This window comes from Tyto alba, unplaced genomic scaffold, assembly GCF_018691265.1.
Source record: "Tyto alba isolate M040663 unplaced genomic scaffold, T.alba_DEE_v4.0 Super-Scaffold_40, whole genome shotgun sequence".
Lineage (NCBI taxonomy): Eukaryota > Metazoa > Chordata > Aves > Strigiformes > Tytonidae > Tyto > Tyto alba.
In genome coordinates, this window is record NW_024881316.1 from 42265970 (window position 1) to 42289318 (window position 23349).

The 23349-nt window shown below is 41.5% G+C and overlaps 1 protein-coding gene across 2 annotated transcripts in view; it reads left to right on the forward strand.

Annotated features, from left to right (window-relative positions):
• The first annotated feature begins 2925 nt into the window (after positions 1-2925).
• The window catches only part of KLHL29 (kelch like family member 29), a 405860-nt gene continuing 385436 nt past the window's right edge, over positions 2926-23349 (forward strand). For both annotated transcript variants that reach the window (XM_042803184.1, XM_033004989.2), the window contains exon 1: positions 2926-3182. The gene's annotated coding sequence lies outside the window, so the exon portion shown is untranslated. The remainder of the gene's footprint in view (positions 3183-23349) is intronic.

Here is a 23349-nt window from a genome sequence, read left to right on the forward strand (position 1 = left end):
CTTGATGCTCTGACAATTCAAGATGCCATTAGTTTTGATATGATCAGCAAAGAGAGGGGAAGTTGTATTATTCTCATTCTAATATGCACCTTGTAACATAATGATCTATTGCTAAAAGAGGAAATCTCTTCTTTCAGCGGAGCAAGCTTTACCAGCCACCAAAGTCTTGCAGGCTATCAGCTGCTTAATCCAAAACTGGGATTCTCACAAAAAATCCTCAGCCTGTCAAGTATAACCCTGCAACAGATTCTATTTAAGAAAAACACCCACCTATCCAAATAAAATCCTCACCACAGAATATTTGCTTTTCTGTAAATAGATCTTTTGTTTCAGTAGCAGTTTAAGGATCCTTATCTTCAGTGCTATTACTTGGACATAGGTTTGCCTCCCTTAAGACATGTGCTAAATGAGAAAACAGGATTTCTCGAATGCCGAGGAAGGATGTGAGTGGCAGTGCATCACTCCCAGCACCAAGAATAGCGTGTCAAGCACAGAAGAGTTTCTCCAGACCCCACTATTAACCTTAATTTTATAAAAACTTCTTGCACACTGTGACTCCACTGAACCATAAGCAGGATGCCCCCAAATTATTTTTCAGCCACCTGCCGCTCTCTACAAAGACCACCTGTAGATGCCTTTCTCTCAGAAATATACCCTGGGGAAAAAAAAAAAAAAAAAGAAAAAACCACAACATAAAAGGAATTAAAATAAACCTAATAAAATGAAGCAGTTTCTTCATAAACTACTGAAGCTACTAAAATAATAAAATCAAAGCAAGGAAATTAATGTAAAATACTGTATTTAATGTAATTATATGCTTATTCTTCATGAATATGAAATTGTCGCTCAAATTCTGAGTTAAACTGGTTTAAGTCTAGAATAGTCACTGAGGATCAAGACATTCTTTGAAATTCATTACCTGTAAGTGAAATCAGAATCTGACCCTATGCCAGCATTTGTAAATCAGGTATTTAATAAAATTTAAAGTGAAAACTAAGGTCAAGATTTGAACTCTATCTTCCTGAAGTGAAAGAGTATGAAAGAACCTTCCTAAAGTGAAAAACTCAGAAAATGGTCAGTATAATAGACCTATATAGCTTCCTAGCTTAAAAGTGCTGTCCAAATATTAGCTAAATCCTTACTATAGACCTGTGAGGTAGATAAGATGGAAGCACTTATGCTAAAAATAAATAAAACCTAGAACTGTCTCATATAACCATAAGATTTTATTAAAAATAAACAGGGCTGGTTGGTATCCTTAACCTCAAGGTCACAAAACAAAGTACTAGGCACTAGCGGATAGCGGCAGAAGCCAGTACTCCAAAATCACTGTGTCTAATTAAGGATTCCAGAGAATCTCCGCTTTATGCTCTCTCCTGTCTGGAAGCATTTGCTGCGAGAACATTCAAATGCCACCGGGAGACTGACATGCTACTTGTTAGGTCAACAGTCCCATTGAGACTTCTTCTCATCGGCTTCGTCGGATTCTGGGTCAACTATATATGCTGGGCAAATAACAGCGCACCAGGGCAAATAACACCGAGCGGGGCTCTCGTGTTTAAAAGGGAGAAAACTAAGGGAAAAAAAACCAAACCAAAACAAAAAGCTCCGTGGAAATCGCAAGAGTGTGTCATGTGCGCGCTTGCTAAATAATTCAGATTTAAACTGTTCTGAACTTCTGACCCTCACACTCCGCTGCCATGTACAGGACTGGGGGTTCCAGTGTTAATCCACGATATATTAATGACAAAAATGTATGCAACCTTCCTGTTTCAGTGTGAGGCCATATTCTGCTAAAAGCATTCTAATATTAATGATGATGGCTGTTTTTAGAAATGTTTTAGTCCACTGCAGTAACATATTTTCATTTGTTTGTGAGGTTGGGGAGACAGAAAATGAAATTGCCCTTTTAAGGCTGCACCCTGCTTCCTCCCGGGCATTGGGCAGCATGCGTCCCTTTTTCAATAAAAACATGCATTTGCCTATTTCTGCAGGTTGTGTGCTTTCCCTTCGCTTTGCTCAGCTGTCATTTGGCACAACTGCTTCACTTTCAACATGTTAGAGCATCTATATTTCCACGATGCATTTTTAACTGGCAAAGTAAGGAGAAGAGAATTTGATTAAGCTTATTTTTATGCTTACAGGAAATATAAAAGACAAAGTGTTCTATGTTTAAAACTACAGCATATGCAGCTTGTGTGCACATCAGAAAGATCTCTACAAAGCAGCACACACAGATACAAGATTATACAGAACAGAGAGACAGATGCAGATTTCCACGCGTAAAATCTGTAGTGATCCCGGCACGACGGATAGTTTAAAAAAATAAATTAAAAAAAGAAAAAAAAAAAAAAAAAGAGAAATTAAAAAAAAAGAAACCAAACCAAAACAAAAAGGAGCGGTGTCGGGAGAGAATCGTACCAACCTATTCAAACACTCCCGTGGACTTCAAGAGGCTTTGGATCACGCCCCCGGAGCGCGGTGATTTAATAAAGCGGGGTAATATTTCTTTTCAACTACACGCTACTTTTGAAGACAGCCGGGGGACCGGTGACCTTTCCGGGAGCAGCCGCTCTGCCCCCCGCGCGTCCTTCCCGCGTGGGGCGGGGGAGCGCTGGCCGCACCGCTGCGCGCCCCGGGCACGCAGCGCGGAACCACCGCGAGGTGCGTGTGTGTGTGTGTGTGTGTGTGTGTGTGTGTGTGCGTGGGGAGGGGTGGGGTGGGGGGGGTGGAGGGTTCCGCGGGGCGGCCCCCGCGGGCCCGGGCGGCGGCGGCGGCGGCGGCGGGGCCGGGTCAGGCTCCCGCGGGGGCGGAGCGGGGGCGGAGCGGGGCCGGGCCCCACCGCCTCCCGCCGCCGCGGTGATTGGCCCGGCCCGCCCCTCGCCCCGGCGCCCAGGCCGCCTCCCTCCCCGGCTAAAGCGGGCAGTAGGTGAGGGGAAGGCGGCCAGACGGGAGCATGGTTGCGGCTCCGCAGCAGCCTCCGCCGCGCCGCGCCCCCCCGCCCGGCCTCCAGCGCGGCTCCCGCTCTCCGCAGCCGCGCAGGGCTCTGCGTTAGCGGCGGAGGCTGCGATGCACAAGCCGCCGCCTCCCGCCGCCGCCGCCGCGCATCCTCCCGCCGCCTGAGGACGCGGCCGCGCACCCGCGCTGCCGGCCCAGGGCCGCCTGCGCCCCCGCGGAGGGAGGTAAGCGGCGCGGCGGCTGCGCGCCCGCGGAGCTCCCCGCCGCCGCCAGCCGTGCCGGGCATCACCGGACTGGCGGCTGCCCTGCGCCTGCGCTCGCTGTCCGCATTAAAAACTTCCTGCGTGCCTCCCGCTGCCTGGGGTGTGCGGGGGGTTATTACGATGATCTATTTTTTTATTTTATTTTTTTTTTTTCCCTCAGGTTTGGGTTTGGGGCGGGTTTGGTTCTTTTTTTCTTTTCTTTTTTTTTTTTTTTTTTTTTTTTTTTTTTTTTCACGTTGGAGCGGGGGACCCCAGCCCCGCCGCGCACCCACAACTTCGGGCGCCCGCCCGCGCCGCAGCGGGGAGCGGGGGTCGGCCCCGCAACCCCTCCAGCCCCGGGGGGGCGGCGGCGGCGGCTGCGTCCCCGTGGACCCCTGCCCACCCGGGGGGCGGCTGTGTCGGTGGATCCCCCCTTCCCACCCCCGGGCCCGCACCCGCAGCCGCCCCCGAAACTGCCGGGGAACGGATCGGCGCGCGCCCCGGCAGGCAGCCTGCCGCCTCCTCCTCCTCCTTCCCCAAATGCCTCCGCCAGCCCCGTCGTCTCCCTGTGCTTGCAATACGTTTCCACTGCTTCCTTTCCCCTGTTCCTTTTTCTCCCCATCCCCACGCATGATGTGTACGAGGAACTTCTCGGCACAATACTGCTTAAATAGGTGTATTTTTTCTTTAAAAAAAACGCACTTCGTACGCGTTTCCCACGCCGTACCTTGCCACGCCGTGTGACATTCGTCGCCGGTGTGAGGTTTTGTTTGGCTGCTGCTGGGGTTTTCTATTGCTGCTTTTTTTTTTTTTTTTTTTTCTTTTTCCTGATTGTTTTCTTTTAACTTATCTTTGAGCCGAAGTGCTGTCTGGTGCCGTTAGGAGCACAGAGGCGCATCCCCTGGGTACCTGGTTTCGGAAGGTCTCGTTTAGGATGGGAGGGAAAAGCTACTTTATTTTTTTTTTTTTTGACATTGAGTGGATGTGACTAGCTGTCCTTGTCGTGTGAGGATGCAGGTCTGGTCCCCGGGATTTTAGGTTCAGGTTCCTTTGCCTCCCTGGAGGGTGGAGAAAGGTCTGGAGGGAGGGAGTTTCAGGGATGGATGGTGGTGTTTTTCATACACTTCATAAATAGTGTGTGCTCATAGTCTCTGAGATTATTTTATTTTTTTCCCCTCTCTGGCTTCATTTATTAAACTGAAAATATTCCTAGAACGTTAGAGATGGATTTCTCTCCTTACCACCAAAAATTATGGAGTCCTGGTCATGTAATTGGCTGCTTATCTTTTGTTTATTGTTTATGAAAACTGTTAGGAAAAAAAATAGAGTGTTCTGGTAACTAGATTAAGGGGTATTGAATCACTTTTCCATCAATGAAGGGAAAAGACATGCATGTTTCCTGCAGGCTTATTTGCTTCAGTAGGAGATTATATAGAGCATATTTCTGATAAATGAAGAAACTTTCTTTTTCTTGATATTCTTTAAAACAACTGAGCAAGTGTGTGTGTGTGTGTGTGTGTGTGTGTGTGTACGTGTAGGCACGTGTGAGTCTCAGATTTAAACACATTTTTCAGGCTATCCTTTTGAGGTCAATTTTGAGGTACTTAAAACTCAAACTACTGTAGCTTTAAGGTGACTGCAGATAACAGTATTACTGTCTCTTATAATTAGCAATCTCCTGAAACTTTAAATCCTCCTTGATAGATACGATGATCTGTGTGAGAGAAGGAATAATATTCCAGCAAGCTTTATTTTTATTTTTTTTTCCGCCAAAACAAAGCAACAGTGTGTCTTTCTGTTATTGTTGTATTCTTGTTTAAACTGCTAATGGCTTTATTTTTTTTTTTTCCCATGTGGAGAAAAATAAAGTATACCCATATTTTTACACTGACATTTATCTGCATCAAACTTTAGTTTTGCTCAGGACGTCGTTTAATCTTCTCTAAATAATGTACAAGGGTTTGCTTTGTTTGTTTGTTTGTTTTTTTATTCATATAACCGGTCTTCCTTTTGTGTATTTATGAAAGTTGTCTTCAATTTAAGATGAAATATAGGAGCTATGCAAGTAATCTAGTGACCCATACAGAATAAGACAGCCAGCATATGTAAACTGTATCTTTCATTGCCTCATTTTGTATTTATTTTCCCATAACATCTATTTTGAAATTTCTTAACAGAAGCTGAATAATGCCTATAGTATTTTTAATTGAAAATTAAAGTTTGGGGTTTGAGTTACTACTACTTCTAAAATACAAGGGTGTCATTGTGTTTTATTTAAAAGTCAAAAACGTGCAGTCATACCAAGTAGTTGTCTTGCAAGTAATGACCAATAACATTTCATTTGGTTTAATTTTTGTTCATGTTCATTTAGCTTCCTGTAGATGGTCTTAAATGAACTCTGAAATACATACTAGGTTCTTGGTCTTGAGAACTGCCAGACTTTCCTGTACTTGTTGTCTCCAGTAGCTTGTGAAATGCATGCACAGTGTGTCAACCTTTCCCTTAACAACAAAACCTATGAGCAAATGTTCAGTGTGAATTATATTACTGAAATAAAATATTCTATAGTTGTCATGGTTACAAATAGAGGCAGGGTTACTGGTTTTCATCTGCATGCTAGGGAGGGGGAATCTAGTTTTGTCACTTTTTAATTACATTTCTAATGAGTGATGGTCATACTTCAAGTACCCAATATATTAGATACATGGCATAGCGAATTAGATTTTGTCGAAGTCTTGCTGAAACGAAACAAAGTGGTGGTGTGCAGGAACAAACCCTTTCTTGTTCATTTGGTTTTTTGAAGCAGGAATCTTGAGGGAAGAAAGTAACCACCTCTGTTTTGTCTCTTCTAGATTAGCATGCTGCCAGGGTTGCTGCTCTTCAAACAATAATAAAAAGTATATAGTGTGTATGTTGACTGGATATCTTTTCAATGAAGGGAGAGGAAAACACAGATCTTGAAATTAGATATGATTTTTGGGTTTACTGTGCACCATATCTGGTGCTATCACTTTTAGTGCCTGTTTGTGAGGAGAATTCATTATCCCCAGGTTTGCTGCCCTCATCTCTCCAGCAGTACTGCTTCGCTCCTGTGGTCTTCCTTCTCCCAGGTTGTGATCCCTAGTTTCCCTTGGAGTCACTCCAGTTCAGCGCTGTGCTCACGGCCACCAGAATCGGGGCCGTAACTCTTTGCAGTTGTTGGCGCTCATCCCAATGCTGTTTCTTTGCTTCTCCATGCTCATCTGCAATTCGGTCTTGTCCATGCCTACTTGTTTTCCTGACCTTTTAATTTAGTTCTGAAAACTAATGGACCCAGTTCTTCTGAAGCACAGAAAAAAAAAAAAAATCAAGGGGAAAAATTAATATATATTTATATTTTTTTTCCTTCTTCTCTGTGTGCTGTGGTAGAAACTCAGGCACAGCTTTAGAGATGGGGAAAAAGCACCCCTGGATCTGTAAATGGAGAGAGAAATTCCAACCTCCTATCTTGATTAAACCACCATCCCTTCTATTATATCCATGTTGTGGGATTTATTGTTTTTAATCTTAAAACCGGAGATGTTAGTTTTTTTGGGTTGGGTTTTTTTTTTGCACTTCTGAGTTTTAGGATCTCTATTTTTCATTTTTTTTAGCATCCCTTCTTTAACTTTAGATTGAGCGTAGCGTTACTCACGTTCTTGCAATGACTTGTCCCCTAACTATACCGATGCACTTGTATTTGCTGCCATAAGCTATGGACCCCGGGAGCCCAGATGCCTGAAGGCCTGATCCTGAAGCTGCCCTGTTTGCAGAGCATCACCTTCATAGTGCACCAGAGAGGTCTACATTGTTTTCAGATCGTTAATTCTTTGTGCCGTAGTCGAGGCTTTTAGCTAGCTAAAATCTCATCATAGGTTAGTGACTTATTTGGTCCTTCAGCATTTTTTTTTTCCCCTCCAGATCTTCCATTTTGCAATATTTGGCCTTGCAGTGTGCCAATTCAATAACCTTAAATATGACATGGTATCATTAGATTCCGTGATTTATTTGTATATCTAATCACTTTCTTAATGTACTCTTCTTTCCACAGAAGAGATACTGTATAAATACCTATATCCTAAAGCCCATAAACATAAAAATTAGGTAATGTTGCCCTGAATATATTTATGGGTACATGAAATTATTATATTAACCCTTTGTCACATTTTAAAAATTTCCCTTCTGGTTTTGTGTTAGCTTACCCAGTGTGGGGAAGGGTTTTAGCATCCCTCTGTGCAGTTAAGTCTTTTATAAAGTTACTCGTAGGAAGATGGAGCTCCTGTGCAAAGGCTGAAGACTGTCTTCTCAAGAAGTAACCTGCCAACAGCAACTCGAGTGCGAGGCTGTATGAAACGTAAACAGCTTTGACATGCTTCTGTCACTTCTATGTTTCCTTTGTTACCAGAAGTACAAAGAACTCTTCCTTGGCTATAAAGAAAGAGATTAAAAGGAAATAGATTAGACATCTCTTATGGGAACGCCTTTCTGTCAGATTTTTAAAAGTCAACGTACTTCACAGGGTGTGAATATGTGCTGTTTACCTGTTATGTTAAACGAGAACTGAACAGACCTAGTACCAGAGATGCCCCAAGAAGCCTTCCTGGTGCTGTTGTTATGCAGCTGGTTACCTCTGTGCTGTCTTGACCATCTGATAAATGACAGTAACTGAATTCCTAGTCACACTCTTCCATAAATAAAATTATGTTGTGGATTAGAATATTTGGAACATGAGACCACTTTCCTTAATTTTTATGTGCTGCTTTTTTTCATCTTTGATGTTTAGGTTTAGGTTTTCAGATATCCTCAACTTGGATTTTTGCCATAATTGGCATTAACATCAGAAAAACACATAGTTTTTCAGTGGTTTTAAACTTCAAGTAATTTCTAGTGCTGGCTTGCAACAGTAATACTGATTCACTGAAGCATTCTGCTCAAGCTACAGACAAAGACTTATTTTAAAATGAATTCAACATTCCTTTTGTAATTTTTTATGGTTTTGGTTTTCTTTAATTCCCTGCCATCCATTACAGTATGCTGTGTGGCATGATATTAAGTGCTAGGACTTCTGTTCAGGTTTGGTTTGGCTTACTGGAAGACATGAATGTGCAGTTCTTGGGTTTGTCGCCAGTTTTAGGACTAAATTCTACGTGAATATAGGTAGCATGCAATTAGATTGAGGAAAACCAAATTATTTCTAGGGGCATGTTTTGGAACTCGTTCAGTGCAGCAGTCTGCAGGAAAATCTGCTACTGATACAGTTCTTCTGCAGCATTGATGTTAACTAAAAACTGTTAGGTGTGCATGCATTAGAAATGTTTTTTGGACTGCCAATGTAGTTGAGAGATACTGTGAAAAATCCTTCAAGTTTATACAGAAGTATCTGAGGCAATAGTGATGTCCTGTAGCAGGTCTCAAACTCAAGATGTGCCTAATCTGTTGAGCTGGACTTTATTTATACATCTCTTTATTTCTGAGTTTTGGGAGAGACTCAGTCTTCACCCTTTTTTAAAAACAAAACAAAACCAACAAAAAAATCCACCTCAAACCCATAATCTGCATGACAATGCAGACAGTAGAAATCCTGGATTTAAAGTGTGATTTAAGAGCTTTCGCTTCAGACACTTCTTAAAGTCTGTGCTGATGAGTAATTAATATTTAAATCAGATAATTCTGCTGTGAGATATGCTTTGTCAGACCTTGTTGTAGGATTTTGTTTTTTGGTCTGCAAAAGCAATGCTGTTGGATTTGCAGATTTCAGCATACTGTAATTACTCAAAAGTTTCTCTTATCGGTTTGAGGCTTAAATATGCCATTTCCCTTAATTAGGGGGAGAAGAATTAAAGTGCTGTTAGTTTTTCCAGCCATAGGTAAACCCTAGATCAAAAGAAGAGGGGTGAAAGAGTTCAGGTGGTTCATCATAATAATCACATGACATGGAGTAACTTTAAAGTGGATGCAGCTGTGTTTACCTGTGCTTTGAAATATATATGTATTGCAAATTTTGGTTGACTTGTAGCTTGTTGAACACCTGAATTCATTAAATGATTCCTAACATATTGTATACTTCAAAAACTTCATTTTTAACTTTCTCTTGATTTTTATTGTCTCTTGCTTGCCAAGAGTGGAACAATGCCAAATTGGAACACTTCATATTACAGAATGTTGTTGGGTATATAAATGTCTGGAAAATGCTCTTGAAACTATATGAAATGCAACAGAAGAGCTAAACTTAAGCAATATCTTTTTGAGCTTACTCCTTACCCCTTCTCGAAGTTTGAGAAGAGGGTGGGAGAAGTTGCTAATTCTGTATGGAATTTCTTATGCTTTGGAACGAGGGGCAGAGCATAAAAATACATGTGTATGTAAAATGTATGAACTAATTCAACTGTAGCAACCTATCCACTATGAAACAGCTCCTTGATGGTGCCTGTGTTCTTAAGTATATCCTTAATATATTGGTAGTGGGATGAGTCAGCAGAGCTGTTGAACATGATGCTGTTGTTGCTTGGAGTTTCAAGGCTGGGAACTCTGATGGCAGTGGAAGTTGATTCTTCCTAGTTTGGGTTTTTTCCTTTCTATCCCTTTTTTGAATGGCTTGTTTTAGCAAAATGTGTTGGAGGCTGTAAGGGTTATATCAGAAGGATTCTGTGAATGACAGAAGGAAAAGGATAGAGGAAAATCTTTTCTCTAAAATTGTACAGGTGGTAGCAGTCCCTGGAATAGGTAGAGATTTCTGGAAGGTAGGAATAAGTGGCTCGCTATTGGTTATTTTTTAAGAAATGGGAGATTCATATAAATATCTGCTTCAAAGATGCAACTTTTTTCTTCCTCATTCTCCTTTCTCAGTTGGGGGTAGGAGTAGATGCAAGAGAGTTTATCCAGATGTTCTCAGTCATGACTGTGGACTGTTCTGCTTTGCCCCAAACAGTGGGTTTCCCCCCAGTTTCACAAACAGCTTGGTAGATTACATCTGAAAAGCCTGGATACCACCACAGATGCTTTGTAGTCTGTCCTATTTGGAGTAGAGAAATACCAGATACAGCAAGGATATTGTGTGATGAGAGGTTATGAAAAATGCTGTACTTTGCTTCTTTAGAAAAAGGGTGAAAAAAGTATGCGGTTAAAGCTTTCAGGTCATCTTTGTCAGATTTGCTAATAAAATGCAAGGCAAAATGTTAAATATAATGTAATCCCCTCTTTATTATGCTATTTTTTAGCTGATCATATGAGGAAAGTATATATTAATTAAACAAAACTCACTGTTCTGAGTGTGTCTTCCCTTCATTCTCTCACCCGCATTATTTCACATTTCTAAACATTGAGCATACCAATCAATATTCCATTAAGAGGAGAATTAACTTGGGAGAAGCTTGCATGTATTTGCATGTAGTAGCTTATTTCTTAGTCTGTGGCTTTGTGTTGCCTTTCCCCCATGTCATCTTTTTTTTTTTTTTTTTAAAGAACACTCCAAATATTTGTGCAATTACTTCTGATAGCAAAGTTTGCCATGCTCCATCTTGATTCTGTCAATATGAATTGCTGGTACAGCCTTCTGCAATGCCCTGCTTGCAAGCAATATCAGTCAAATGTTTGTAGCTACCTTTTTGCTTGTGTTTTACAATAGCTGGACATCAAGGTACTAAGCTTCAGATCAAATGTTGCTCTTGGTTACACGCATGTAGTTATAAGAAATCAATGTTGCATAGACATAAATGAAAGTTGAATTTGATCTTTTGTGAGTTAACTCTTATCTCATTTACATTGATGCTAGTTTGGATCTTCTGTAGGCTGGATTGAATGCCCAATCTCAAATTCAGAATTTGTGAGACTTTGACTGTGCCAACATTTAATTCCTTATGGTCTTTCTACCAGTCTGAAAGTAAAAACCATCCTCTTGCTTTCTGAAGTCTGAGCCTTGAGGCTGGAAACAAATGTAATGAGATTTGATTACAAGCTGCCTATAGCACATAGGAGTGTGGGATGTGGCTGCGTTCCCCTTCCGAGGAATCTCTCAGTTGATCTTGATGTGTGAATTGTCACAAGAGCTGCTGAACTGTGGACCAAATCCTGATCTAGTTATACCTGTGGAGCTGACATGTTTCAATAGATATCTGGTGTTGTGCGGTGCTTCTGTACCCTGAGGAAAAAATCACTTCTGAAATTCAGCTGTGGAGGCCTTAAGGTCATAGAAAGAGTCTGCAAATCCAGGTAGGCGACAGCAACTGCAAAAGAGGGTGGATAGTTGAGGAGTAGGCATGTTTTCTGGTCTCTGGTTTGTGTGGTCATGGTGCATCAATACCTTTTTTCTTCTTTCCCCTCACGCTTCTGTTATTATAGAAGATGGGCCAAATTTGTCTTTGGCCCAAATATGTGGAGTTAAATGAAGTTACATTTGGTACCCTGAAAATCTTAGATAAATGTTCTGCCTGTTCTTTAAGATTATCAAATCCCCAAAGTAAAGCCTATTTTCTAGTACATTTTTCTTTTTGGAAGAGAAGTGTGTAATTTTATGATTAAACTTCTGGGCAGTTATAGTTCTGCAACATCACAACCTTTATCTCTCTAAACTAAATGGCAATGGGAAGTTGTGGCTGATATTTGAGTTGTTATTTATAGGAGGAAAAAATAGAGCATAGAAATGGTATAGGAATTAAGGAAACAAAGGCTTGTCTGAAGTCTCTAAAATATAGGACTGACTTTAAAAGTGGTACTCTGATACAGAAATGCAGTCAAAGATGAAGAGGAGAATTGTGGTTCATTTGCTGCCATAATACTGCCTATTTTGGTCCAGTTTTCCTATGTTTCAGATAGAAATTTTGAAAGCCTGTGTGGGGAGGAGGTGCTCTCGCTAAAAGAGAAATTGCAGCAAGTTTTCCTTAAACTCACTGTTTCAATATCACACTTGAACAGTTCACAGCAGCATCCTTCAAGCCTCCTAAAAACTATTCTTAGACAAGTCTTGTGCTTGCAACAGCTAAGTTATTGAAGTATTGTATTTCAAGAATAATACAAGTAAAACAAAAAAAACAAACCCAAACCCTTGTGCTGTGCTGGCTTCCTTATTCAAAGAACTTCATGCAGCTGCAGTGCTCTGATGGCAGAGTTAAGGTGGTCTAGGCTGGAGGTGAAGAATGATATCCTATTGGGTCAGGTTGAGAAGCTTAAACTCTGATTTATGGTGGAAGTGCAGGTGCAGTTGGATCCCAGACATCTGCTGCTTGAGGTGATGGCTAATCAGGGCATTAGATACCTCTGTACTTTTCATTTGAGGAAGCCAGTGGGCTGGTTGGACTTCTACTGCGTGTAATCTGAGTGGAAGTCTTGGTTAACCATTTCCTTCCTACTATTTTCAGGCTACATAGTTTATCATGCAGCTATTTATCTTTAGGAAAACATGAACAGGCTCAGATTTCCTCAAGGTAATTACTGAAATGACATTGCCTATGACTGCAGATTATCAGTCTTCCCATGTCTAAATATTATTTTGTAGAATTAGAACATATCAGTTCTTGGTTTTGAGTAGACCTGTAATCCCTTGAATTTTACTATAGCCATTTCTAAGTTTGCTTAAGATAGTTTTACCCTAAAAACAAAAAGGACAAAAACCTAATTTTTGTATATAAATACTGTGACATTAACAACAATCTGAACTATAAAGTCTTGGGCCATTTTCTCGATAAGAAAATTGAAAGATACAGAAAAACCCCAAACCAAAGTAGTGTTTTTGTTTGTCAGATGTAGTAAGCTATTCAATTTTTATGTATTTAAAATACTTTACATATTTGTTTTAAGGGGGCAGGAGTGGGGGAAAGAATGTAATTTACACCTGTAATTACTACTTAAACAGCAAAGCTGCTTTTGAGAAAAGGCAAACCATCAAGATAAGATCCAAGAAAAGTCGGTACTAATCTTACCTAGATAATCTGTTACTCTTAATTTTAGGCAAAAATTTAGGAGCATGGCCATTGTGTGTGTAACTATTACATGCACAAATGCACCATTTAATCTTGGCTTGCTGTGTCTAATAAGAGAAATATGTTTCACTGTAGCTGCAATCAACATAATGTCTAGAGATGCTTGCAAGAATGATGATTGCGAAGCGTACAGTACAACACCAAGTGACAGCATTGTTCTCTAACAACCTTAGCCTCTGTCTTCAGAGAAAATAGTAAATGTAACTCTGAATCTCTGCGTGACCTGTTGGCAAAGAGGAATAAACACAGGATCTTTGAATCTTAAAGTTTCTGATCTGTGAGCTAAAAACTCTGTTAGCCAAGCCCAGAGCAGGTTTACCAACTGGTATGTGACCTGGCTGCCACTAGAGAGGGATGGAGCTCTATACATAGCAGGGGCACATTTCTTATATAAAGGGCAGATTTCAAATAAATGAGGGGGTTTTGGCAGTTGTTTTTCTTTGAGCGTATGTGTCATGGTGTGAGCCTGGTTGGCAGCCAACCACCATGCAGCCACTCTCTCTCCCTTCCCTTCCAACAATAAGAAGGGACAGAGAGCCAGACTTGGGGTTCAAGATAGGACTGGGATGGGGAAAAAAAAAAAAAAATCACCCTTTATGGGCACAAGCAAAAGGCAGACTCGTTAGGGGAAGTAAAAAAAAATAACATACATTTATTACAGACACTAACACCATGTAACAGAGTAGGACCGTGAGAAGCATTGCCATATCTTGAGAACACCTTCCCCCCACCTCTCCCTTCTTCCCGGGCTCAGCTCTGCTCCTGTTATCTCTACCTCCCCGCCTCGGTGGTACAGGGGCAGGGAATGGGGGGGTGCAGTCAGTGCTGCCACTTTCTCCATCTTCAGTGGGGGGAGCTTCTGGAACTTGTTCCCCCTGCTCCATCGTGGTTCCCCTCTCACAGGAGACAGTCCTCCACAAACTTTCTCTGACATGAGTTCCTCCCACGGGCCACAGCGTTCCCCACACTGCTCCAGTGTGGGACACCCCCGCATGCTGCAATCCTCCCAGCACTGAATTACAGCAGCGGGGCTACCTTTTCCCACAAGACCCCGGCCTTCTTCAGGCACAGTAACTTGATCAACCAGGCAGAAGCCACAGGCCACAAATCAATGTCTGCTCCACCACAGATCTTCATGGGTGGCAGGGGTGGCTGCCCTGCCGTCTCACCACAGGGTACAGGGGGGGTCTCTGCTCCGGCACACCTCCCCCCTCCTTTCTTCTTCTGTTCCTCCACTGACCTTGGTGTTCATGCAGCTGCAGCAACTCCTCCTCACAAGTCTGTCTGCCCGTCACCACATCCCTTCTTAAATACGTTATCGCAGAGGCGCAGTTGATTGGCTCAGTTTCCAAACAGAAGTGGAGCTGGCTTGGAGATGGGGGAGCTTCGAGAAGCTTCTCACAGGGGACTGCCCCGATAGCCCCCTCCCCTGCCACCAAAAAACTCCACCACTCACTCAACCTAGGACAGGAAAGGAGAGGGTGAATGTTAAATTGTACTATTGTTTATACCTAAGACAACTTAACAAGCAAAGTTTTGTTGCCCAGAAACATCTGAAAGACAGAAGTGCTTCCCATTCCACATGTACATCAAACTCTCAAATATTCTTATCATAAAGCAACAATTAACTGGTAAGTTATACAGTTTCTAACTGTCTGGGTGAACAGAGAAAGTGCTGTATCCCATATGAAATGGAAGCACAAAGGCTTCCCAAGGAACTCAGGAAAGCAGTGGAGTCTAGATTTTCCTTCATGTGACGTTTTTTATTCTGCTTATCCTTATTTAGCTGCGACTAAGGCCTCTCTGTTGCAGGAAAAAAAAAATTCTCCAGAAACTCTGGGGTCAGCTTCAATTCTGCATGTAACTTTATCTTCTTTTGGCCTTGTTAGGGTCCGGCTTGTGTAGTCCAGTCTGCCTGATTGCTCTTCTTTTCCAGTTTGGCTGTGTTTTAGAGTAGTCTGTTTTACATATATTCTCAAAGTAGCTTCATGTGTACTCTGCCCCCAAGTTGCTGAATTACCTCTTCGTCATTATCTTAAGATTTCAGTTCTCTTTTTTTTTTTAGATTTATCTTATTTCAGATTAATGAAAGCACTACCCATAATTATAGACCATGTTTAGGATGAAACACATACTGTTAACTTCAGTTTATTTTTGAAGGGTTTTTTCATCCTTGCTTCTTCTGTTTAGGCAGTAAACTCTTCTGGGATATGGGCTGTTATTTTTTTTTTTTTTCTTGTACAGTTAGGGCCTCCTTCCTAGCTATGCCTTGTCCTCTAACAGGACAAAAATGATTCATAAGCTCTGAAAATGCTGTTTCCCTCCACCCCTCCTTTCTCCATTTTAGTCTACAAAGATTCTGTTATGCTTAGGCAAAGCAAAACTTAATGCCATTTCCTTCTTCTGTTTCTCTTAATTACTTATTTTTGAGGAGGAATAAGTATCCTAAAGAAGTAAAAAGAACATGAAAATAATTGTAGGAATCATGGAATGCTTTAATAGGATTTTTTTTTTTAACTTGCAGCTTGAATTCTAATCCAGAGATACATTGCAGTAAAACATGGGCTTGCTAGTCCGGGGTGTATCTGTTTCTTCTGGAAAGCAAGTATGTGCTTTGTCTCGCTCCATTAAAAATAGTAATCCCAAGAATATATTGAAGGCTCTGAACTATTTAGGAGGTGTTTGTTGCTGTAGAGGTCCACAGTCACGCCCACCAGAGGGCATTTTATCACCAATTTCTTGGGGAGAAAGTTTTTCTTAAGTCATGAATAAAGTAGTAAATATTGGATGGAAAAGCAGTGTATGAAACATCGTACAGATAGCTTTTTTGTTTATATATAAATACATATGCTTATTTCCTGGCTGTATTTATATGTAAATAAGTAATGATGTCAGCTTGAATGGTTGGGTTTCCCCCTCTGCTTCATAAATACTTTCTAATTTTACTTGGGTATAATCTGGAGAAAAAGGAGTTCTTCAAAGCTCTCCCACAGCTGGTCTAGCCAGTGGTTACCAGGAAACTGGCCTCCGTACCAAACAAGCGTAGCAGATACCCTGGATGATAGCAGTATACCTCTACTTCCCCCTTTCCAAGACACTTGGAAGCAGAGACTGCTATCTAGGAGCCCTACTCATTTAGGAGGTTGGAATTTGCAGATCTACTTGATAGCAAAGCGCCTGAATCTTAAGGAAACACTTGACAGCCGTAGAAGTGTACATCTGCCAGATGGACCTGACATCTTGTGTTTGGCAGCAGTTAATGCTAAGGCATGATATGCAAAACCCAAGAATGACAGCTAGGAAATGAATTTTTATTTTAAAAACTGTATTTTTTTTTTCTTTTCTCCCATCCATCTTCTGTTAAAAAATAAAACCTTTGCAGGAGGGAGGGGAAAAAAAAATTCCACTTCTGAAAATACCTTCTCTTACCCCTTCTCAGTGTGCTTCCTTGCAGAGTTGACATCTGTGCTGAAGGTAGGGCTGCCCCAGTTCAGATGTGTGACCTTCATCCACCTGGTACAGGACGCATGTGATTAATTCAGTTTGATTCCCTGTGGACAAATATATTCGCTCTCCACTAGAGCCCCCATGACTTGTTTGCAGCCTCAGCAGAGGCCTGGGGTCATACGAGACCAAACTGCAAACCTGGGCAGGGATCTGGACAGCCTGTGCTCTGATATGTAGGCAGAGCAGTGGTGAAAGCCTTCCTCCCTGTGCAGGACCCTCTCTGCGTGTGTGTGCCACACCGTGAGTGATTTGGGTAGAGATTTGGATACGCACCTTAAGTGCAGCTCTGGGACCTGTGGTTAGGATGCCGTGTTGTGTTTGTGGCCATCTGGATAAAGATGGGAATTATTTGGAGCATGTCTGTTGCTTGCCAAAAGTAGCTGATGTCATGAGAATGGATAATGATGAAATACAGAAATTTTTTTTCTTGTTCTCCAAACTGTTCAGGTCAAAAGGCTGTACTTTGCTAGGGTGAAGCAAGCACACACCCGCAGATGTCCCACCCCTCCACCCTGAATATAAGTGCACATAGAGGCTTTGTGATTTCTTTGAGAATCTGGCCCTAATCCACAGAGATTAGAGTGATCTTGTTTGGGATGAAGGGAAGCAAAGATACAGGCCAACAGCATGGTTCTCTGGAGCACAATGACCGGGGAGATACTTGCAGTGAGGATAGACACCTTATCTTTCTCGTATAGTGTTAGTGAGGAGACAGAAGGTGATGTGGCTTTCCCTTGTACCTGGTGACTCACGAGAAGACAAGAGTGGGAGTAGTGCTGTGGTCTGAACAGCTCTTCCTTCTACCCAAAATAGGTAAGGACCTTCAACAAATGGTGGTTGGGGAGTTGTGTGGAAACAGCTGCTCGGACCTTAAAAAAAAAAATCTGTAATGAAAAAGTGAGGTGGGGAATTAATCAAGGTGAGCTCCTGCCTGATCAGCAGCAGGCAGTCTCCTAGTAAAAGGCCTGAATGTTTTTTAGCCTCTTTATTCAGGTGACAGATCCTTTAGCCAGGAAATACTTTCTTTTTTTTTTAGCAGTGTTAGTGTCTGCAAATAACTTATGAAAGATTTTTATTAGTCTTCTAGGACTGAAACTTGGAATTACATTTTTAGCTAGATAAACGTGTTTTCCAGAGCTGTCCTCATGTTTTGATAAGACCTAGGTCTTTGCCACCTTGTGTTGCAAAGCAATTGATGCGCTTCACTTGTAAGAGAGAAGTAGTAATATGTTTGTTAAATCACTGTTTGATAGTAAATGTGACAGTGGTTTAACAAGATCTGATGTCAAGGTTCACTTGATATTTGCTGCACAGAGGACAGGGTCAGACAAAACCTCAAGGGAGGACCTTCCTGTTGAGTCATGAAGTTGACTGGAGCCCCTTGCTTTCTAAACTCCTTCTCAGAGAGGAGCATAGGTGCGGCTGCTGGATCCACTCCTAGTCCCAGACTTGGTCAATGGTTTATGTCTAAAGCATTATACATGCACAGTCAATCCTTTATATCAGTTAGGATTCTGAAGTTAAGCATGCTATTAATCACTTACTGAGAGTGCTGCAGCAAGGATTCAACCTTGAGGGGCATCCCTGTTCCAGGGGAGATCCTGGTGTGCAGCCCGCTACTGTGCAGGAGACCTCAACCAGCCCTGGGCTGCCCACTGCTTTGAGTAAGATAACTGACTTATGGTCATATTTACATACTGGCTGCACATGTTTGTTTCTTCCAGATTTGGCTTGAGTTGGACATTGACCAGCACTGTGGTTAGGTGGGCACATTGTTCAAATTAGCCCTTGGCTATTGTCTTATCTGTCTCTATGAAATCCACTTTGAACTGGATGGAGCCGTTGTGACCAGAGGCATCCATTACAACTGCCACTGGTGGTTATGATTATCCCTTGGAGAGGGAAATGGGAAGTACAGGTCAGGTGGGCAGAGGGGAGCACATGGCCACACCTTGTCATCTCTGGTTTTACTAGCTTAATACCTGCAAGGGTTGTAAAAGATGTCTTGCTGTTAAGAGTTGAGGGAGGTTTTTTTTCTTTATTAATATTTGAGGGCTCAAGTGTAAATTAACATTAAAAGGACTGTGGACCTGATCCTGTATTTAGTTTTCTTTGTTTTTAATTTTGCATGTGGCGATGAGCTGGACTAAGTATAAATGTGGGGACACGACTGTAAAGACTAAAGCGAGCCAGTGTTATTGTAGTGGGTGAGTTAGTCTGCTAAGAACTTTGTTAGGATAAAAAAAACACAAAACTGTTAGGATAAAAAAAAGTAGATGGCAGCACTAAGCTGTTCTGAGAGAGAGAGAGGATTTGAAGGTGAGAAGGATGAAAAAGCCTGTTAAATCTGCAATTATTGCAACAGTGCAAAGCTCCCGCAACACTATAGTAACTCATATTAGCAGAAGAACCTTGCAGTCTGGTTTCCCTGCTGTTACATTGGGAATAGATACTACTGCTTCCTCTCATTTCATTAGCAAGGACCATATGAGGTCTCAGTGTAATTCTGAGCTAAAACAAGCTCATATCTAGGTTTCCTACAGAGTGACTTAAAGATTTGACCTGGCTGCTGTTTGTATCTTGGTGCTAACTTACTAGCATTATTGTTATCCTATCAGAAATAATTCTTTGGCTCCAAAAGTATATGCGAAAACATACTTAATATTTCAATATATTTTCATTTTGATGTATAGGTTTGTGGCAAAGTTCTGGGAATTATTTGCTCAGTTAGGAGGACCATGTAGCCAACAGCTTTTTTTGACAGAAGTAACCTGTACCAGTCTGAAATCTTATAAACGTGCTGATTATCCAGTACTTGAATTAGTATTTTGACATGCTTCAGCAGAAGCCTTTCATATTGAAAACACCTGTTTGTCACCTTTTGATGCTGCTTTGCTCAGTCTGGTATCAAAAAAGAACACTGACTTAAGGCACCTCTGGGGCAGGGAGGAGGTGGTTGCATTGGAGCCAGGCGGCCACCTTCCTTGAACAATATTTTTGAGCAGAGAAAAGCTGTCTTTCCACTTTGTGAACTACAAAATAAAGCAAAAAAAAAAAAAAAAAATTTAAAAATCACTCTTTTGTTGGAGGCGGCAGCATATGTCTGGGGAAGGGGAAGAAACCTGGATGCCTTCAGAATGGAGGTAAATCCATGTGGTTTAATTTTGACATAAACACAAAACAGCTGCTTCCACCTTTTTCTGACCAGTGCTGTCCTTGGTGAGCAGGAGAGCCTGCTGATGGTGCAGAAGGTGAGCTTCCCCCAGAGCAGGCGGTGTGTGGAGAACGAGACTCTGTAGGTGATGCAAACTAGCAAGGAGTAGAAAGGAGGTGACAGATGTCACCTGCTGGGGATGAAGGCTGACTTACAGGATTTACGTGTTCTGTGGAAACGAAGATTTGCAGAGGCAAATTGCGTGAGATGGGACCAGAGCCGCAGTGCCTTCTCCACAGATAATGTCTCCTCCCTGCCTGTAATTGTGGGCTTTAAGTCTCCTGTTGGAAGATGGTGGGTGTTTTATAGTGCTGGAGGATCATAGAATATCAGAAGTTGGAATAGACTCATAAAGGTCAAGTCCAACTGCCTGCTCCTCACAGGACTACCTAAAACTAAACCATATGACTAAAAACATTGTCCAGGTGCTCCTTGGACTCTGACAGGCTTGGTGCTGTGACCACTTCCCTGGGGAGTCTGTTAAAGAGATGGACCACCCTCTCAGTGAAGAACCTTTTCCTAATGTCCAGTCTGAACTTCTTTTCATCAGTTTGATCAATTGCAAATTTAAAAATCAATTGTGTGGTTGGATATTTGGTGTAACTAATTAAAACAAACAAACAAACAAACAAAAAAAACCCAAAACCAAACACAAAACCAAAAGAAAAAACCCCCAAACCAAACCAAACAAACAAAAATAACCCCAAAAACGCAAACAAAAAAATTAAAAAAAATTGTACTTTTTACATAGGTTGGTTTGTAGCTTTTCCTGCACTGAAAGCAACTAGCTTTATATGGTGCTGATTGCATATGCTGTTTGTTATTATAAATACTGTAGCAACTTCATGGGGTTTAAGACTGCTAAAATAAAATGTAATTTTAGGAAACACCATGTAAATTCTACTTCTGGAGAACTGGATGTGTTTTGAGGATATAGTTTTTAATATTACAATTCTTTGTGCAGTCTTGAGCAGCTAAGGTGATTAACTGATATGCGTTAGGAAAGGAACAGCTAGTTCATCTTGCGGATCTTATGGTTCTGTTGTGCCCTCAGAAAGAGGATGGGAAAAATGATAATGTGGGGTTTTGTCTGAATTTAAGTTTATGCAGGATTCCTTTTTTTTTTTTTTTTTTTTTTTTTTAAGAATGCTCATTTAACTTGGTGCATAGTTTTTTCTGAAAACACCATTTTCAAGGGCTCAATGTGTTGGATCTAAATGAAGCTTAAAAGCAGGCTGACCATAGAGCAGCCAGATTTTTGGTCCATCTAATCAAGTACCTTATTCCAGCAGTTCCCATGGTCAACCATTTATAAAAGGAGATGTGATGCTTTGATTTGGGCAGTAGTAATTATCTTTCTCTCACTACCTTTCAGGGCTTATTCCAGAAGTTAAATAGCTTCTACCAAAAGTTTTTATCATGGACTCTTAAGCCTTTTGATATTCTTCACTGTATAAATGTGAAGCTCTGGGGGTAATTCTTGCTTTTTTTGGCCTCAACAGCTTCTTCTGGCTTCATGCTCTGCAGTCTGGTTAGACACTTTGAGACCATCTTATTTTTATTTGTTCTATAACTTTTAGCTTTTATTGAATTCCCCTTTGTTATGAGACCAAGAGGAGAGAAACTGAAGTTATGACTTCTCTCTGCTAGTCATGATTTTACATTTTTATTTTGTCTCTAAAGTCTGCTATTCAGACTTCAGTCTGCCTTCAAATAAGCATCTCCACATCCAAAATATTGTTGTTACGGTCCTCTGAGCCCTCTCTGAGTCTGCAGTATTTCCCTTGGGTTTGGGTGTCTAGCACAGAGAGCAAGGAAGCAATACTATTGATTTGATAGTGGCACTTCAGAACTGCATTATTGCTCAAGCTAACACACTGAAGGTTTTTTGGTATTGTTTTTCTTGTCTCATTGAGCAGTTACTTCAGGATTTTCCATGACCATTCCAGAATGGTACCCATAGGAATTTAGCTGAAATACTTAAGTCTAGCATGTTCTCCATGAGATGAAGTGACTCAATCTGTTCCTCTTATTTCAATACAGGTTATCACTGGTGTTTTTAAGGGTGGGAGTTTCCCTTTTGCTTATATCTATGGCTCTTCTGAGCAGTCCTGCAGATTAAGACGTTTTTTGGGAATCTGGACTGGATCATGTTCTCTGTTTGAAACTAGGCTAGTGTCAGGAAATTTGTGGAGGAATGCTGAATTCTGTGTATATCAAGGATGTGTATTCTATCAAGGGTCCTGTTACATAGGTTTCTTTTCTTTACCAGGCCTTACGTGAGTAGGAGATGGTGATTTGCTAAAGTTTAGATGTTCCCTTACTGTTCTCAGGAATAGGCATTAACTTTTGTCTCCTTCCTTTACTCTCATGAATAGAATATGAAGAGAAGAATGAGCAGTATGACTCAGTGTACATCATGCCCCTCTGTTTCACAGGCTCTACAGCCCCTGAGCTATCTCTTGGCTCAGGCTGGAGCAGCAGTATCTTTAGTGCTGACAGTCTTGTGTTTGAGTCCTCCAGGTCTACGCTGCAAGCACACCAGTGTGTGTTGGATTCTCCCAACTGAGCAATGCCCTTCTCTGCTTGTGTGCCTCCTCTCCATCCTACTCATTCTCCCATGCTGTCTTTATAATGAGTCAAGTTGAATTTCTTTCAAAAACTTGATCAAAAACCCCTCAAAACCAACCTCCCTCTCCCCAACAAATGTGGCTTCAGCTTCTGACTGTCATTTCTCAGGTGTCTGAACAGTTGCCTCAAGGCTTCTACTTCTCTGTTCGTTTGTGCTGACTTAAGCTGAATACAGCTGACTTATGAAATATATCCTAAACAAAGTTGGCTGACTAGCAAGGCTTTCTTTTTTTTTTTACTTCATGGGAACTTAATTACTGGGGGGTAGGAAGGATTTGGGTGGCTGGTGTTCTTCTGTTTTTATTCAATTTAATGAAAATTAGATCCAAACATAAGTACTGTGAATTTCCTTCACGCTGCAAATTCTAAGAAAATATCACTTATAAACACTGAAACAAACAAATAAAAATGTATCCCTTGCTTGTTTGCTTTGAAGTAATACTTGTATATAATCAAATGACTCCAGAAGTTGGCAGGCTGCTTTAAGAACAGCATCAAATGGGATTAAAGAAAATACTCAGTTGGCAACTGTTGGACCTTTATTACAGCTAAGGCTTTTCAGTGCTCCTGAAACAATGTGAGAATGAATAAATAACCATCTTTGGAAAATCTGAGGCGATCGTGTCTGTTTGCCCCCGTCTTACCATTCTGCTCAGTGACTTTCTGCATTTCTGCAGTGCCTTTCACGCGTGTATGTCAGACTTTGCAAAGCTGTATGTATGGGGAAGCTGAGATTCAGAGAGGAGAAAGGATTTGCCTGAGGCTCTCGGATCAAATGTATTCCCAGTTCTGGTGGCAAAAATTG